The following is a 19,839-nucleotide window of genomic DNA, read 5'->3' as shown; positions in this document are numbered from 1 at the left end:
CGGCATCCTCTGACCTATTACTAATGGATTTACTGCACATCAGCAAGTCAAATGTCATCAGAAATACTTTGCCTAGGCATTTAAACCTCTTCTGTAACATTAATAGAACAGTCTGGAGGAACAAGTATATTTCACAGAGGATACCAGTGCTGTAAACAGACTCTCCATCCATAGAAAACAAAGTTCATCCCTGTCCCTTTTCAAGTGCAACCATGGTATATGGACGGGAAACAGAAAATGTACCCCAGAATGTCCTCATAGGTTCATAGGTAGGTACTAGGCTATCTGCCCAAAGGCATTTATAAGCCTATCCAGAATATGTTGGCTTTCACCGCCCCCTTAGATTAGTTCTCTGTGCCTCTGTCCAGCAGAGCCATTGAGGTGATCCCTGGGGTAAACTTTGTTTCCCATCCACTCGTCAAAGTTTCTCTTGAAAAGGGTTAGCGAGGAGCTCTGCCTAATGTAGATTGGAATCTTGTTTCAGAGCATGGGAAGTCTCTGGGACAGGAATCTAACCCTCCAGCACATCCTATTTATTGTTGTGGTGAGGTTTAGATTCCTGAAACGTGTGGATCGAGGGGATATGGTTTTCTTTAGGTGGAGCATGTCCCATCAATTCTGGGTTGGACATGGCCTTGTATGTCAGGCAGAGATCACCTCTGAGTAGGCGGTATGCAACAGAGTACAGCTGGAGTTTCTTCAGTCGAGCTGCATAGGACATCTGCTTGAGGCCAGTGATCCTCTTGGTAAGGTACTTCTGTGGTCTTTCCAGTTGTTGCAGGTGTCTTGTAAGGTACATCCCAAATAGGGCATTTTACTCCTGCATGTCCACAAAACAAACAGCACCAGAATTACCTGTTCTAAAGACTTAAACCTTGTCTGTGATATAAATAGGACCTGCTGGAGAGATAGGTATGTATCCCAGGGACTACTACGTCTATGGAACAGCCTCCCTATCCATGTGAAGCAGAGTTCCTCCCTAACCCACTTCCAGTGCAACTTGGACAATTGGATGGGAAACCAGAAATTCAGCCCTGGTTTGGCACCTATGTCTCTTATGGACACAGGTAACCTGTAAATGGTTCTTCTCCCAGGCTCATGCTTACACTTATCAAGGGTATCAGAACTTGTCTGAGATTTGGGATGCGTGGCTAGGTTTAAAAAGGCCCTTGTGGGCGTTAGCCTAGGAAACACCTATGAACCAACACAACTAAAGCCACACTCACCACTACTTAGCGCCTCCCCTTACTAGTTTGTGGAGCACCCATTCTTACTAACTTCCAGGCAGCACAAAAAAGCAAAAGTTGAGCAATGCTTTAACAAAGTGGCTAAATTTGCAGCAATGCCCCTTTCAGAACCCACTACTCTATAGGACTGAATGCCTAACCTGGTTAGAAGTAACCCATCAAGTAACATCTACAGAGCTTCTTCCCACCTACAAACTTAGCCAGCAATCATCTGCTTGCCTAGCACTAAATATCATTCAATACAACTACGTTTGTACTCCATCAGTATGAGTGGGTGAGGAAAAACCTTTCTGTTCACAACCCAATCAAATCTGCAGGGCTTGATCTATATTTATACCATGTTTCTAAGGCCTGGGTCTCCTTACCTATATTAATCAGATCAGATGGCAGTCTGTAGAGCACTGTAAGGAAAGTAAAAACTATATACCCTGTTCCCCACTGTAGTGTGACCCTGGAGTTGGAATATATAGTTGGGGGGTGTGGGGGGCAGCCCCCCACCTAGTTTGATTTTATATTGTCCCACCTAGTTTGATTTTATATTGTCTGGTTTAATTTTATATTCTTCATTCAAAACTATGCCCCCCACACCCCCTAACTCTATATTCTAGTTACAGGGTCACACTACAGTGAGTAACAGGGCTTACACTTTTTACTTTCCTTACAGTGCTCTACAGACTGCCAGTACTCATTGTCAATGAAATGAGTTTTAGTTCAAGTGAAATTTAGGTCAAGTGAAGTCTAGGTCATTTGGTCTCAGTCAAATTAATTTAAGTCGATCGGAAGTTACGTCAAATGAAGTAGGCCCATATAGATATAGATATATAGATAGATATGCATGCAAGGGTTTACTTCGGTAGACCGAATTTACACTTACCCGAATTGCAGATTCTGCAGATGGCAACACTGAACTTTCTATAAAGTAAACATGAAGATTACCTTTTTTTTTTTAAGAGGGAACAGAGACACTTGGCCAACACGGGGAAATTTGCTTTTTTCCCCACTGTAGTGTGGTTCCAGAGTTGATATATTTAGTTAGAGTAGTGTGGGGCAGGCCACCCACTGGGGGTGTTTGGGGCATAGTGCCCCATCTGGGTGGGTTTGACATATTTCAGTGTGTTAATTTGTTAAATGTTAGCAAAGTGTCTTCTTTCCCTGTAAAAGACTTCAGTAATGAGGTGGTTCAGTTTATTGCAATATCGGTGCTGTCGTCTCGATAATCTGCATTTGGGTAAGTGTAAATTCGGTATACCAAAGTATACCCAAATATATATATATATATATATATATATATATATATATATATATATATATATATATAGATAGATTATATATAATATATATAGATATATTATATATATATACACACACACACACATACAGACCCCCCACACACACATTATATATATATAAATACACACACACACACACACACACACACACACACACACACACACACACACACACACACACACACACACACACACACACATAGACATAGATAAATATATGCATACAAATATTATTTATTTTTATTTGTTATTTGAGAGTGGGAAGAAAGAAAATCCCTCTAAAAACAACCTCAAGGTTATGCTACTAAATGCTAGGAGTCTAAAGCAGAAACTGCACTCACTGGAAGTAGTCCCTCATCTTGGAAGATACTGACATTTGTGCAGTCACTGAGACCTGGTTTAAGGCTGTGGAGACCACCTTAGCTATACCAGGCTAGATGTCCTTTGACACGTTCAGCCCGCAAGCTAAAGGCATGAGAATTGAAGGAAGTGGTGCATCAATATCCATTAAAGATAAATACATCTCTCGACTGGTCAAACAGCATGATTCCCTTCAGTTACTTCAGGTGCAACTGACTGTAGTTAAGATCCCTCGTCTGGTCATTGCCAGCTATAGGGCCCCCTCCATGAATCAGGACATCCACAGTCAATCATGATACAACCAAACACCCTGGTTTTGAGGGACTTTAATTACCCATTCATTGACTGGGTAAATTATATGTGTTGTAAGTCACTTGCCCAAAGGTTCCTGGGCTTCATTAACCCTGATGAGCTGGTTGACACACCCACAAGGGGCTCAAACATCCTGGATCTGGTGATCACCAACATGGGGACCTCTGCGCTACACCCAGTGTGTGGCCATCCCTGGTGAGATCGGACAACAAATCAGTCTTGCCAGGAGTAATTAACACAGTACCTCCCCTTAAAATCAACTAGACTAAAAAACTTTTCCAAGGCCAATTACAACCTCTTACATGACAGCATAAATAGCTTCATTGCTCCCCTCCCTCCCTGATGGAACAGGCACCTATGCTGAGGTATACACCAATGCTTTATACGAGCACCTGTACAATTGTATTGACTGCTGTACCTGATAGAACCAAAGCCAGATCTACAAGGAAAAACAAATCTTCCTGGTGGACAACTGCCATTAATAGGCTATACAATAGGAGAGAGAAATTGTTGTCTAAAAGTAGGAAGGGACAGTGTCAAAACTTGAAACACTCCCTCCTCAACTTAAGAAAGCAAATAAGAATCCTAGTGAAGTCCTCCATAGCTAACTATGAATCCAAATTAACTTCCCTAACTAAGGATAACTACAAAGCATTCTTTAGTTACATCCATAACCTCAAAGGTAAGGCCCAGATTTTTGCTGAACTAGTAGTTAATGGTACTATATGTACAGAACCTATGGATACAGCAAACTTGCTGGCTGACAGGTTAATTGAAAACGTCACTCCCTGTCCCCACCACATATGCCCCTAATCATCCTTAATACCTGTCCCCCACCTAGTATCTCCAAGAACAGGTCTTAAACACCCTCTCCAAGGCCAGAAGCACAGTCTCTGTGGGACTAGACAACATCCTGGGCTGTGTTCTACATGGGTTAAAACAGGAATTAGCATCACCATTGGGCATGCTTTTCAATCACAGATCCCAGCGGAATGGAAAATAGTTACCATCTGGCTTTGTTGAACAGCTAGATGAATGTAGCCCATAGCATTGAAGCCCTAAATATGACCCAGATGACTCAGGTTCAATTTGTTGCCTGCGGACAGGAGGAGATAATGATGGGGAAAAAACATTATAAGACGATGTCTGCTCAGTGTTTTTGGGAGGAGGTTATGGGGAAAGGCTAGTAGTACACCTATGGTTGAGACCTCTGTTGGACAACTGAGTCAGTGACAATTACAACATCTTGAATGGAGACTTGGTGGGCATTAGGATTTGTACCATGGTGTAGATAGGGTGGCTCTTCTGTAATACAGTCAAGATGCACTCTTCATGGTACTGCTGCAGTCCAACTTATATCACATCATCCAGCATGTTAAGGGGATATTATGGTTCAACAAGAAAGGCCCATGGCACAATAAATGATGCTGCACCCATATAACTATCATCCTCTCTCTGCTCTCTCATAGCTACTAAGATGTGTTCATTGTACTCAGACAGGGGTCTGGCAGGCTTCCAATCAAAATCGGTTGCACTGGAAATAGCAGGCACAGATCTGGAAGAAAAGTGTGAGGCAGCAGATGCTCAGCTGGCATAGGGGCCCCTCCAAAAATTATTTCAAAATCGTAAATAATCCCTAAAATAGCCCAACTGTTGCAGCTGATTCTGTACACCAGCCCTAGAACAAGCCACTCACCACTCTTCTGTATCTCAACAGTACCAGTCTCTCTTACCCTCCCTCAAGACTTCTCCAAGTCTTTCACTTAATTTTCCTATACAGCAACATTGTAACCCTTCTCTAATATCCTGTTAATATATGCCACTTCCCTTATCTCAAACCCTCTATTCCACAAACCACTAATTGGAGTCTGGATATGTTATATACTGCCTGGTTGACATACAAAAACAAACAAAAAAAAAAAGTATTACTTAGGTCAGCTGTAGTTCATAATACAATTTTTTTCCCAGTTTAGGTCTAAATCACTTAATCGCAAATGATCTTCACACCCAAATTTGTCTCAGCATAGGGTGATGCTAGTGCTAAGGGCACTTTTTGGCTAATTTCAAAGACTGAAACTATAATAACTTAAGGAAGTTTAACCTTTAATCTTAGTTTGAATTAGGAATCGGATATTCATGGCATTAGAAACCCCAAGAATTGGATGAATTAAAACCTGTCATTTCACTCATCCACTTAAACAGCATATTTATGAAACATATGTGAACTTTTAAAAGTGTACTCCACAAATGCTAATTCGTAAGTTATCATCTTCTTAGTGGAACTTCATAAAAATCATCCACTGAACTTCCTAAAAACTTCCCTTTCCTGGATATCCTAAAAAGACTTGTTGGATTAAAGAAAAGAATGCTAAGAATGACCACAACATAAAGGAGTACAATCCACTGAAAACTTCAGGACGCCTCATAACCATACTAACAAGCAAATTAATGAAAGGAAAAACCTGCACTGTAATAATTTTCAAAATAACGGTAATCACAACCGTAAAATATTCTTCAGAACCATTAAATAAATACTGTGTCCCGCCAATATGTTCAACCATAAACCCTCCCCCAATAATTCATAACACAAAACACAGATAGCATAGGATGTCTAACTGTGGACTCACAAACATCTAAACTGAAGCCAGTCCTGAACCCATCCACTGTCACCATCAAATTTGTGTCCACATCCTATGTAAAACCAGTCTTAAACTCAAACAAGGCTCTATTCAAGCTGTTGACCTTTCAAGCAGGTGATAACATTGCCTATGCTGTCTCTATCCTTATTAGTTGGTCAAGCAAGGACTCCAATATTCTCTCTCGCTGCAAACATTGAAACAACCTTTTGGACATAGGTGTAAATCTGCCAACTTTACTATCTGTAGACCGAAAGCAGTTTTATTCCCCCCTCAGAAATACTTTAAAAATGTATTCATAAACAATTACTATGTTATCTCCTACAGTACGAAGCCACATCCTCCATGCAACATGCTTTCTGTCCTTCCTATAGGACTAACACTGCATCTCTAACATATGTTGGTACTGGAACTAAAGCTACACACAACAGCAAACTAGTCTCCTTCTTCTAATTAGATTTGTGTAAAGCCTTGCACACAGCTTGTCAAAGCAAACATCTACTGTAATGGCCTCTTTAGTGCTCTCAGCACAACAATGTGTTGTTGAAAAACTACCTATGGAACATTGTAGCAGTCAGTCAAATACCACTCCACCAGCTCTCTATACATTCCAGTCCACAACAGAGTGCCACAACACTGTCCTCGGCCCACTACTTTTCAGCAATCTGAACAACACCCTCGCCACATTCAGACAACTGTCCTCCGTAATACAGTATGGTTATGACTCCACACTCATTTGAACATCTAAGTAAATAAAAAAAATAGTAAGTCTGGAGGCTGTTACAGCAACCGATGCATGGCTATGTAAGTCACAAGTCATGCCCAACCCAAAAGAACCAACTAATACGTTTTTCATCCAACTTACTTGGCCATGAAAAAACAACATTCTAAGTACTCAAACTGGATAACACAACCATGGAAGTCACTTCTGATAGCAAATTATTATGGATGATAGTGGACGAAAACCGTAAATTTGACCTGCATATGACATCAAAAACTATGTACTACGCTCCCACACAATGCATTCATGAAGCTTGCATACTGTATGCAGCAAAATTTATAACATATGGAATATTGTTGGTGGGTAAGGAAACCCAACTATTTAACTTTTTGGACAACTTCCCACTCCACCACATACCTCAATGTCTTAGCGCAACAAAGCCGGACAAAGCATAAAATAAAGGTGGACACATGCCCAAAAATAGGCACTGATTTGAGTCTGACCAAAAGCAGTTCAGAGCATAGCTGGGCATTCCTTTTTGGATTTCAGACGTAGTTAAAGAATACCTTGTAATCATACTTAGCTATGCAGGTTATTTTTTTGCTTCGTAATTAGCTCTGGAGGACTTGACAAGATCTCTAATTTGTTAGTTTAAACTAATAAGAAAACAGGTTTTAGAAAAACATTTCGGAAAAATAAAACATTTAACCATAATAGCTGAGATTTACTGATTATAAATTTTCACATCACTATCATAAATACATACACTTTCATCCACTGCTGAGAAACAAAATCAGAGAGAGATGAGAGGTAGAAAGAAGACCTTCTCATCTGACACACAAGATGTCCATAACTCTCACCCTCTGAGCACTCGAATCAGGGACAAAGAATTACCCAAATCAGCAGCTCTTTATAAATATTAGTACCACTGATTTAGAAAGTTGACAAAATAAGAACACATAAATTACATTGCACTTTCTGAATAAGGCAATTAGTTACTGCAATAAATGTAATTATTTACTAATTATAATCCACCACCTTTTTTCATAAAGCATAACTAGTTTAGGAGATCAAACCAAATGTTTACATCAAAATCGAAAAGAGTTGAGAGGTATTACATGTGCCTACAAATTACCATAAAAAACAGTATGGCTAGTATACATTTGCTCCCATTGCTATTAATGTATAGATCCACAAACTTTTCGAAAGCTAAAAAAAATCAGTAAATTAACAAAACGTCAGTTATGAAATAAAAAAAAAAAAAAAATCAAAACATCTGAACTCACCCACTAAAAACTGATGAACAAATGCATGATGCATATACCAACAATGCTTCGTTCCCAACAAAAACAGTACACCTACCCTCCCTACTCGCTTCTACTACATTAAAGGGGCACTGATTTTAATTATTGCTCTTATACATGGAACGTCGCTAGAATAATAAGAGATTGGAATTGCAGGTTTTTTTTTTTCTATTTTCTGAAGTGTACGATTTCTGTAATGAAAATGTATGTCATTAGTTAGTAACTTGAACACTCACAGATTTACCAGAAAGCCAATAATCTGAGGAGGAATCGAGGTAAAAAATAAGGCAAAATAGTAAACTGTTTGCATAAATGGCAGGGGAAGCTTATCGTACAGCAGTATCTCACAGTCAGGTCAAACAGACAAGCACTATCCTTTGGTGATAAAACACCTACAAACCCTCAAGACCTCAAAACCGCAAAACCGAGCATGCTACAATTAAATTCATAACCCGCTAGCTGTCATAAGCTTTGTTGTTGAATAAAAGAGAAAATGTAATTTGTGAACCATTCTTGCACAGCGCACACATCATTTTCCATTGAGACAGTGCGTGCATGCCTATCGTATGGTGTGCAGGTCTTTCAATTTGACTTCTTATTTGCTTGATGATGATTTGCTTTTTATAGCTTCTGGCGGCTACAGATATTGCTTTCATTTTCTTTTCCTCTCTGTAAGTGCCCGTTTTTGCTTTAAGTAGGTAGGGAACGAAAGCACCAAGTCTTTTATTTCAGAGGGAAGAAAAGCAGGACTGGAAGAGAGGGTTTGCACACCTTCTTAAAGAAACTTAATGATGGGGTGGGATTGCTAGAACACCATGAGTGATGTCACCAAAAGAGAGGAGATAACCTAAGTGAGTGACAGTGTTTCAGCTTTGGTCCGAGGCAGAAATGCAATTTAAAAAAAACGAGCCAGTGCCCCTTTAAGTTAACACATATACAGAGCCTGTGGACATAGGTAAACAGTTGGCTTACAGCTTATGTGAAAACTTCACTCCCCCTGTCCACACCGCACATACATCAAGACAACCCTACCAAGTGTCCCCTACCTTGCACCTCTACAGAGCAGGTCATAAATACCATCTCTAAGGCAAAAAACCCAGCATTTGTGGGACCTGATAACAAGGTAGTGCTTCCTCTGACTGTGAAAACTATTGACCCATTAGCCTGACTAGCTTTCTTTGCAAGGGCATGGATCTTATAAGCCAAGAACTAGTTCCTCTCCAAACATTTGGACCTACTCAGTGTGGATTTGTGATCTGGGAGATCATGCCTGGATAACCAGGTATAGTTCGAGATAGTGTGCAAGGTGCTGGACAAAGGGAAATCCAGACATTCAACCTAGCTGAACTTATCCAAGCTGTCATACATTAACCCCTACTCAGGCATCATTGACAAACTCACTCAAGTAGGTATCAATCCCTATATGGTTATCTGGGTCGCTAACTAGCACAGCGATGGAACTTTTATAGTCCAAATAGAGAAATCCACCTCCAACAACAGACCTGTAAGTGATTGGGACTTTACCGTCTCTGTAAGGCACATGCTGGAGTCACTTGACCTTGTTAGTTAGAAACCTCTGAGATGTCTCCAATTGCTGTAAGTGCTTTGTACGGTACATGTCAATAGTCAATTATGGACCTGATTTGTGGCAAGTATAGAGGGGTTATAACCTCCTTTGCTATACAGGTGATGTCTTTGTTAATCAAGCGTGTTAAATAGAAAAGCCTTAGTTACCACAGTACACACACGGTGGTCAGAGTACATGGTGCAGTGTAATTCTCATACCAGATCTGTTACACCTTTGTAGGTACACAGGGTGGTGGTGTCAATTATCAGTCACAAAATGAGTGCCCCAATTTTAAGTGGCTTGCCTGTACTAAATAGTACTAGTACTGTAGTTAGGCCATGACAGACCTGTACCGCACCACGACCACCAAGAACTTTGGACTTCACAGTCACTACATATCCATGGTAAATCTTTCCAAACTAGTATTTGCACACATTCTTTTCTGAATAAATTAAATGAGTTACACCTACAGAGTGAAATCATAAATATGTAACTGTTAACCTTTGTTCAGCAAAACAACTTGGCGGTCAGTCTGAGACTCATAACTTTCACCCCTAAGTGTAACAAGACCAGATCTGTATCCCTAGCCAAGAACCCAACCATAATCCTAAAACACTACATGCGACTCATACAGACAGCTTCACTCATATTTACACTAATTTCAAAAAGAAATTCCTGTCCATTAGGATGGAACAAAGTCATGTAAATAACCATGGAAGTATACCTGCAAAAGGAAAATATGCATATATCTTTGCACAGCTAATTTGCTGTCTTTCACACTTAGTTGTGAAGTAAACCAGGAATGGTCACAAATGCATGTGATAGGGGAAAACATGGACTTGTAAACAGAATTTATGCAGAAAAGCCTCCTTTAACAAACAGTAGAGGCAAGGCTTAGTATTACAGTCTGCAGATAAGACCATTTATTGTTAGTTGCTGACACTTCTTGCTCATTAAACTGCGCATAACTGCACCATAAGGGACCAGAGACACAAACAAAACATACGTACAAATGTATCAAACATGCACACGCCCTTCAAGCTTTCCAATATGCCAAAACATTTGTTCCCATAATAAATGTACAGGCTGTTCTTAAAATAATCTAAAATAGTTCTTGCTTTAATGTAATTTGGTAGTCTGTTCGAAGCATCAGCTACTCTGTCAGAGAGCCAATTAGTACACTTCTCATTCCTATAGAATCTTCCACTTAGGTTAGCAGATGATTCTCCAGTCCTTTTTGATAACCCCTAACATTCCTAGCAGTAGGGGTCCTTAAATGCCCTATATGCCCCGAGATTATCCAAGTTCAACTAACTCTGGGCAAAACCACAATCCAGATTGTAGCTTGCTACAGACCCCCCACCATGCCCCAGGATTCCCACTCCTCTTTTCTTGATACACTGGAAAATATTAAGGTACAACCCAACACTCTAATAATGGGTGATTTCAACTACCCTAACATTAACTGGGAAAACTACTCATGTACCAACTCTTTTTCTCAACGTTTTGTGGAAATCATCAATTCCAATGCTTTGGATCAACTTATCCACACCCCCACCAGAGACAGCAATATCCTAGACCTGGTCATCACCAACATGGGTGACCGGTGTTCCACACCAGAGGTCAGCTTCTCGTTGGTCAGATCCGACCACAAGCTATTCACCCTAGACATCCACATCCCGCTCCCACCCCCCATTAGGAAAACAACCGTAAAAGAATTTCTCCAAAGCCAACTTCACGCTTCTTAAGACAGAAGTGGCAAACTTCATGACACCCATGCAGATGGGCAATAGAGGTACAACTGCTGAATCCTACATAAATCCACTTTATAAGCGCTTACATGAGTGCATGGATCGTGCTATCCCTAACAGAACCAAGATGCTATCCTCCAAATAAAGGAAGCCAATCTGGTGGTCTTCTGCCATAAACAAACTCTACAACAGAAGAAAGAAACTGTTGCAAAAAAGAGTAAAATCCCACGATTGGAGGAACATCCTGGTCAGTCTCAGTAAGAAGCTGAGATCCCTCATAAAATCCTCCAAAGCTAGTTATGAAAACAAAATTGCCACTGATTCTAAAGACAACCACAAGGCATTCTATAGCTATGTCAAAAATCTCAATTGCAACACTCAGATCTGCTCTGAGTTACAGCACAATGACACTAAATATCAACTGATATTGCCAACATCCTGGTAGATAGGTTCAGTGCTAACTTTACCCCCTCTCACCCCCTAAAGGGCCCATCTTTATACCAGAAGAATGCAAAGTTCCTGTAATCACGGCTGCACAGGTAAAAACTTCACTCTCCAAAAGCCAAGAACACAGCATCCATGGGACCTGACAACATCCCAGGCTGCCTTCTACATGAACTACAGAATGAACTGGCACCCCACCTAAGTACCATGTTCAGTCATAGACTCACCTCAGGCTTTGTGCCCATTGAATGGCGCACCATGACAGTTATCCCACTCCACAAAGGGGGGGCCACAACAGACCCCGGGAACTACCGCCCCATTAGCCTGACGAGCCTCGTCTGCAAGGCCATGGAACTTATTATCATTGAACTCATAAACAAAGACATTGGAGATGTCCAAACCCTGGACTCCACACAGTTTAGGTTTGTAAAAGGCAGATCATGTCTCCTAAACCTAACAGACTTCTTTGAAGTAGTCACCAAAGCCATAGATGAGGGTAAGGTGGTTCACACAGCCTGTCTAGATCTCACCAAGGCATTCGACACCATCCCCCACTCTGGAATTATAGATAAACTCACTAAACTAGGTATAAATCCCTATGTCACAAGATGGGTTGCCAACTGGCTTACTGAAAGAACCCACACTGTGAAAGTAGCAGACTCCAAATCAGACTTCAGACTAGTGACAAGTGGAGTACTGCAGGGTTCAGTCCTGGGTCCTCTCCTGTTTGGTATCTACTTCTCTGAAGTACAGGCTAACACAGAAGGTCTTTGGCTAACTAAATTCGCAGATGACTGCAAACTAGGAGCCATAATTGAAACTCCTAATGATGTGGACATGCTACAAAAGGGCCTCACTGAGACAGATGCCTGGTGTCAAAGACATGGTCTCAAGCTCAATGCCAAAAAGTGCATTGTCATCCCCTTTGGTAAAAATTCTGTACCCATGAACTACCACATAGGTGGTAGTCTACTTAACACCGAAAGTGTGATAAAAGACCTTGGGACACAGGTGGACAGTAGTCTCTCCTTTGATAATCACGTCGCCAAAGTGGTCAGGAAATCCTTCTACGTGGCACACCTCATCACAAAAGGTTTCTCATCCTGAAAAAAAGAGGTCATTGTTCCCCTCTACTCATCACTCATTAGACCCATTATAGAGTACAATGCCCCTTTTGGTATGTACCTCACAAGACATCTACAACAACTGGAAAGGCTGCAAAAATACCTCACAAAGAGGATTTCTTTCCTCAAACAGATGCCTTACGCAGACTGTCTCAAAAAACTCCAGCTTTACTCCGTCGCATATTGCCTACTCAGAGGTGATCTCTGCCTAACATACAAAGCTATGTCAAACCCAGAGCTGTTGGACATGCTCCACTTAAAGAAATCTCAATCCCTCCAAGCTACACGCTCAAGGGACCGAAACCTTGTCACCACAATAAACAGAACATGCTGGAGGGATAGATTGCTGTCCCAGAGACTTCCCATACTCTGGAATAGACTACCTATCTATGTCAAACAGAGCTCCTCATTAGCACTCTTCAAGAAAAATCTTGATGATTGGATGGGTAATAGGAAATTCACCCCGGGGATCACTTCTGTGGTTCTGCTTGACAGGGGCACAGGAAAATAATTTTCTTGGGTGGCAAAAGCCAGGGTACATTTTTGGCTAGGCTTGTATAGGCCCTACGGCCAATAGCCTAGTACCTAGCTATGAACTTATGCCTGAATAAGATCTCCTCTTAAATATCTGTGTGAGACACTGTACAAGTTCCGATATTTTAGTCTTTCATACTAACTTAGATTTTCACATCCACGGATGACCATTGCATATTTCCACTGTAATCTATCCGGTTTATTCCTGCTTGTTTTCCTGTAGGATCTACATATTGTTATTTCATACTCAAGTAAATTTAATACTGTTCCTAGTTAGAAAAGCGGAAGACCTCAACAGTTTGGCATGGCATAAAAAAAAAATACAACAGCTGTCAGCCTTGTACAGCTGTTTTTGTTTGAGATTACTGAGTGGCTAAATTCAGGCGACATGTAAAGTCATCCTATGTTTTGTGTAGATGTTTGCATTTGCCTTCCAGAAGTCTAAAAGGTGGCATGAATTAATATGGCAGATATAGTCTGAAGAAAGCTTACTGATTTGTCGTAATTTAAGGTGTCACAAGCCCTTTAGCTATGAAGACTGCTTACTGAAATCTTACCAATGTTCATTTTAGTTTTGTTTTTACTGACCAAGGTTTACTGTCAAAGACTAAACAATCTGCATGAACAAGTATGCATTTGTGTGCATACATATATAGAGCAACTGACTGCATATTTAAAATGGTGATAAATTTTCTAAAAGTAAACACTTTCGTTCTATACAGTGAGTATATTTAGCAGTTGAGAAATCTAGGACAGTAAAACCGTGATACAGATCCTTGCATTTACTTGAAGAGTAGCCTTGTAGACCAATATTTATTGAGTTTCAATTGCAAGAGCATACTCAAGAATTTTCTCTCGCTCTCTCTCTCTCTCTCATGTGCATGTGTATGTATGTGTGTCTTGTAGGTAATTAGGAGATTCCCAAAGTAAACTGTCTGACTGGATAAATCAACCGATACGTTAAAAGCAAGAAAAACTTTTATTTAACATCAAACACTAGTGTTTGAGCTTAAATAAACGTTTTTCTTGCTTTTAACGTATCAGGTGATTTATCCAGTCTTATCAAGCCTTACCGGAAGGCTTGATAAGACTGGATAAATCACCCGATACGTTAAAAGCAAGAAAAACTTTTATTTAACATCAAACACTAGTATTTGAGCTTAAATAAACGTTTTTTTAATTACACAATGACACTGGAAGCTAAACTCTCCCATACAAGTCCACATCAGGTTGTCTAAACCACACACACAACACCCACCTCACATAGCACACAACACACACATAGACTAATGTATACTGAGGCCCTTAAAAGCAATCTTCCTAAACAACAAAAATCATTGTGCGACTATCTGTTCTCTGACTATTGCTAATACCCTGTCTGCATTTCATTTTGGATTGCAGTTATTCATTTAAGGTTTGGTCAATTCCTTTTTATCTCTATTCTTGTATTGCATTTTGTTTTATTTATTTTAAGTTTTTTTTTAATTTTTGGAATTTTAAGAAGTCTTGGCTAGAGTCAGTTAGAAAAGAACTCTTTTGCAGACAGTGAATAGCTTCCAGCTAATCAGTGAGAGGAGCTGAGAAATAGGATTCCTCATTTAACTGCACATATTTAGTGGCATCTTTATTTGTTCTCTGCCTGACAATTGCTGATCTCTGTCTGCATTTCATTTTAACCACTCAACTATTCTACTCCTGTTGTGCTTTTAATCTTGGTGTTTTTTGAGTTGCCCGTCTCTACTATAAAACTGACTTTGGACACTCCTCCCAGTCTCATCATATCAGCTCAATCTACTGAGAACTGAGGGATCAACTAGGAAGGCACCCCTAAGTCTCTTAAACTTGAATTATCTTCTGTTTCCCATCTTTCCATTTACTAAAAAATGCACTTTAGTTAGCTGCTTTTACTGTATTTTTGCTTCTTCCATCTTACTTTATTTAGCTTTTCTGCATATTTTTAAAGTGTTCAGTTACTTTTATTCTGCTGCATTTATTACTACTTGTTAATAGCCTGATTGCATTGTAACTATTATTCTAAGCCTATTAGTTCTGATTTAAGCACTTGGGCTCTAAACTAGTTGTCTTACATTAGGAAGGTTTGTGGTCTACTCTATTGTGGCAGGAGACGTAGCTTACAGCCTTCTGAGTTGGGAATTGCTGGCTGAAGACTTATTGTGTCTGTTATTCTAAAAGTGTCTTATATCTGGTTTAAGCACTTGAGCTCTAAACCAGTTATTTACATTAAGAAGGTTTATGGCCTATACTCTTGTGGGGGGAGGGTAGCCTCCTCCCTTCTGAGCTGGGAATTGCTGGTGAAGGCTTATTGTGCCTATTATTCTAAGTGCATTTGATCTGGTTTAAGCACTTGGGCTCCAAACCACTTATTTTACATTATGAAGGTTTGTTGTCTACACTGTCATTGCAGGAGAGAATAGCCTATGCCTTTCTGAGCTGGGAATTGCTGTTGTAAGTCTTATTGTGCCTTTGTTTCATTGGCTAGAGGGCTAGCTTGTTTAAACATTTGAATCTGTGCCTGAGGTGGTGATGTTTGGCGACCACATTACTTGAGAGCAAGACTGTTGCTGGTTTCTACTCAGTTCTACAAAAAACTAAGACTTACTTCACCATATCCACTGTTTCAGCACTTGTGTTTTACTGCACTAATTGAGTGTTTCTGTGTTGAATATCTGCACTTTTGACCCATTTTTTACAGTCTTTAATTAGAGCTGCCTTGGTTCCACTTTAGTGAGATTAGAGGGGATTTGAGTCATTTTCTGGCCTAGGATTGTGTAAAGGAAAGAAGAGTTTGTTGTTTTTAATTGGCCACATGGTCTTGTTTGTGTATTTTTTTTTATCAAATATCCACTACTATTTAAGAGTTGGAGTTGCACAATGCTTGGCTCATAACTTACAAGCTCTGATGCATTTGGTGACAAAGCTACTTGAGAAAGAAGAGTGTTGCTGGTTTCTGCTAAACTCTACAAATGCTAAGGCTTACATTACCAGATCCACTGTTTCAATACTTGTTTCTTGCATTGTTTTTGTCACAGCTGCATTAATTTAGTGTTTCTGTCTTGAATATCTGCACTTTTTGACCCCCCTTACAGTCTTTAGTTAGAACTGCCTTAGTTCCAGTTTAGTGGGCGTAGAGGGGACCTGAGTCATTTTCTGACCCAGGACTGTGTAGTGAAAAGAAGAGTGTGCTGTTTTTGATTGGCCACAGGGCCTTGCGTATGTATTTTTTTAATCAAATCCACTCTGCTATGCCACAGTTGCACAATGCTTGGCTCATAACCTATGAGTAAGTTAAGACTTACATTACCACATCCACTTTTTTTACAGCACTTGTTTTTCATATTGTTTTATGTTACAGCTGTATTAATTGGGTGTTTCTGTGTTGAATATCTGCACTTTTTTTTACCCTTTTTACAGTATTTAGTTAGAACTGCTGCTCTCTGCTCAGTGGTGCCTAGCAATGATCTATATAATCACTGATTTCTGACAGTTTAATTCCCCTTGTAATCTGTGTAGACACAGATCTATCCCAGTGTAAATTTCCCTTAAAATACCCTTACTGTCTTGGGAGATTTTTTTTTTTAATTACAAGAACATTTAGTTTGCACATAGCTGACCACTGCTCATCAAGTTCCTTGTCTTATTGACCTATTCAATATTTAAATTTCCCTCAATCCTCTCTAGTAGATCAGTAGCCATAGATATGCACTTCCTGACTGTCTCTGTGGCCAGTCTGGTTGTTATGGGTATTCTGAAGCATTGTAACAATTGCGTTATTGTACACTGACAACCCACTTATTCTTAATAAAACAAATAAAGTATGGAAGATGTGTACATACACTTTAACTCTGAAGGCAAAACTGTCTTATACAACCAAAACTAATCATATTGTGGTTGTCAGTAACACTTGCACCTCACCTACTGCACAGGAAAAAGACCCTACACATAAAACTATTCATGCTGAGGCACTTACAGGTGACCTACCTAAATCACTTAAACCTCCCGCACAGCACAATCAAAAAAGTGTCCTCAGCCATCAAGTATTCATTCTTTTAAAACATCACCCACAGTTACACATAGTAACACTCTATCAAATGCCTCTACTACTAAGCCCTTAAGGCAAACCAGCACACAGCCAAATGTCTTAGTCATTTGTGATTGTATAGTGAGTCACACCAATGCCCACCCTCACCAGACTGAGTAAGGAGAGAGTCACGGTTAGCTGCCTTTCTGAGGCTAGGATCCATTAAGCCACATGGGCACTCAAGTCATTGAACCACCAGTACCAGTATGATTCTGTCATAGTCCATGTGGGTGTTAATGACCAGAGATGTACCTCCCCTGACTATATGAAGCAAGACATGCTGGAGCTTGCTAATTATGTGTCTCAGGCAGATATGACCCTAGCACTGAGCAGCTTATTATCTTCAAGGATGATGTCACATTACCAGCTGAAAATGATTAATTTTAACAATTGACTTAGCTTCTGGTGTCAATCCAAGGGGCACAATATGTGACAGCCTAGGAGGACATGGTTGAAAGACCACACTGCTTTTCTAGGGATGGTCTGCATTTATCTCCTCTAGGTTTTCAGATATTGGTAAAGACCTTTTCCATCACTTACAGTGTGCAATGGGAAGATTTCCCTTTTCTGCACTGTAGTGCGATCTCGGAGTTGGGGGTGTGGGAGGCTGGCCCCTATGCATAAACCGTTCAGGTAGGTTTTTTCCTTTGGTTTATTTTTTTTTTATTACATTTTTGAAAGTTTGAAAGTTCGATCATATGGTGTCAACCATATGATGTTCGAACTTTTAAAAGTTTGATTATGTAATATAGACTCAGTATTGCTTGAAATAAAAATTAAATCTGGGGACCGAGCAAAACTAAAAACCTTTAAAAGCTATTCCAAAGCTAACCTCTCTACTAAGTGCCACATTGGCTAAATTCCAAGCACCCCCAAACCCAGTAAACACCATTACATATGTTGAGCTATTTACAAATCTCTGTACAGCCATGATAAATGAGAATATAGGTGATCTGCAAATGCTGGACCAGTCATAGTTTGGCTTTGTTAAAGGATGGTCAAGCCTATTAAATCTGGTGGGTTTCTTTTAGAGAGTTACCAAAGCAATGGAGGACAACAAAACTGTGCACACAGTTTACCTTGACCTGGCCAAGGCCTTTGATACAATACTGCACTCAAGCATTATAGACAAGCTCACTAATTTAGGTATAAACCCCTTTATCACCTGCTGAATAGCCAAATGGCTCACTGATAGGACCCAGGAGGTCAAAATAGGTGAAGCCACCTCCACCTAGAGGCCAAGCACTAGCGGAGTGCCCCAGGGCTCAGTACTGGACCTGCTACTTTTCAGTATCTATTTCTCTGATATGGAAACACATGCTGAAGGTTTATGGCTGACTAAGTTTGCAGATGGTTGTAAGTTGGGGGTTATCATCGACTCCTCTGCAGACACTAGCATTCTTTGAGAAAGCTTATCTCTCACTAACAAATTGTGCCAAAGTCATGGTGTCAAACTCAATGTTAAGAAATACATAATTGCTCCCTTTGGGAAGTCAACCATCCTGGCCCATTACCATGTTGATAATATGCTCCTAAACCCAGTGGTGAGGGATCTGGGTATGCACATAGACAGTAGTCTTACCTTTGACTAACACGTGACCATAATGGTCAGAAAATCTTTTAATGTGCAATGTATAAGTAAGGGCATGGCATCTAGGTCCAAAGAGGTCATTATTTCACTGTACTCTGACCTTATCAGCCAGTCATAGAGTGTAATGCTTCCTTCAGTATGTACCTGACCAGGCATATACAGTAAGTAGAGTGACTTCAGAGGTTCCTTACAAAAAGACTACAAGGCGTAACAAACCTGCTGTACACAGAGTGCCTTAAAGCCCTTTCCCTCTACTCAGTTTGCTGTAGATTGCTGAGGAGTGATCTATGCCTGTTTTTCAAGGCATCCACAAACCCCACACTGATGAATCTCCTGCATATTTTTAAGTCAACAGTACTAGACACACAAGGTCTAGGGACCTAAATTTTGTCCGCAACTTAAACAGAACATGTTGGAGAGACAGATATGTGTCCCAGACACTGCCCTCCTATGTAACAGGCTTCCCATCTATGTGAAGCTGAGTTTTCTATTACCCAGTTTAAGCAAAACCTAGATAAGTGGATGGGGAATAGGAAATTGAGACCAGGTCTGGCATGCATGTCCCTTATGGACAGAGGTAGCTTAAATGCTTGGCCCTCAATGTCCTGTTTGGATACAGGACATCATTATTATTTGAGAAAAACTTTGCTAGGCTTAGAAAGGCCACCCCGGGTCATTAGCCTAGTAACAATCTATGAATCACCTAGATCACTCACTGTTAAAGCTATACCTCATCAAGGCCCAAAGGCGTTCAGAAAAAACAACCCTTAACATCACACATACTGTCACTTCCAATGGATTCCCAAACACTAAGCCTCTAAGGCAAGCAAACACACTTCCCAGGACTCTTATCACAGGGG

The sequence above is a fragment of the Protopterus annectens genome, chromosome 4.part0 (genome assembly GCF_019279795.1).
Source record: "Protopterus annectens isolate FY-2018-M chromosome 4.part0, PAN1.0, whole genome shotgun sequence".
NCBI classification, from domain to species: Eukaryota; Metazoa; Chordata; order Ceratodontiformes; family Protopteridae; genus Protopterus; species Protopterus annectens.
This window is presented reverse-complemented; position numbering follows the sequence as displayed.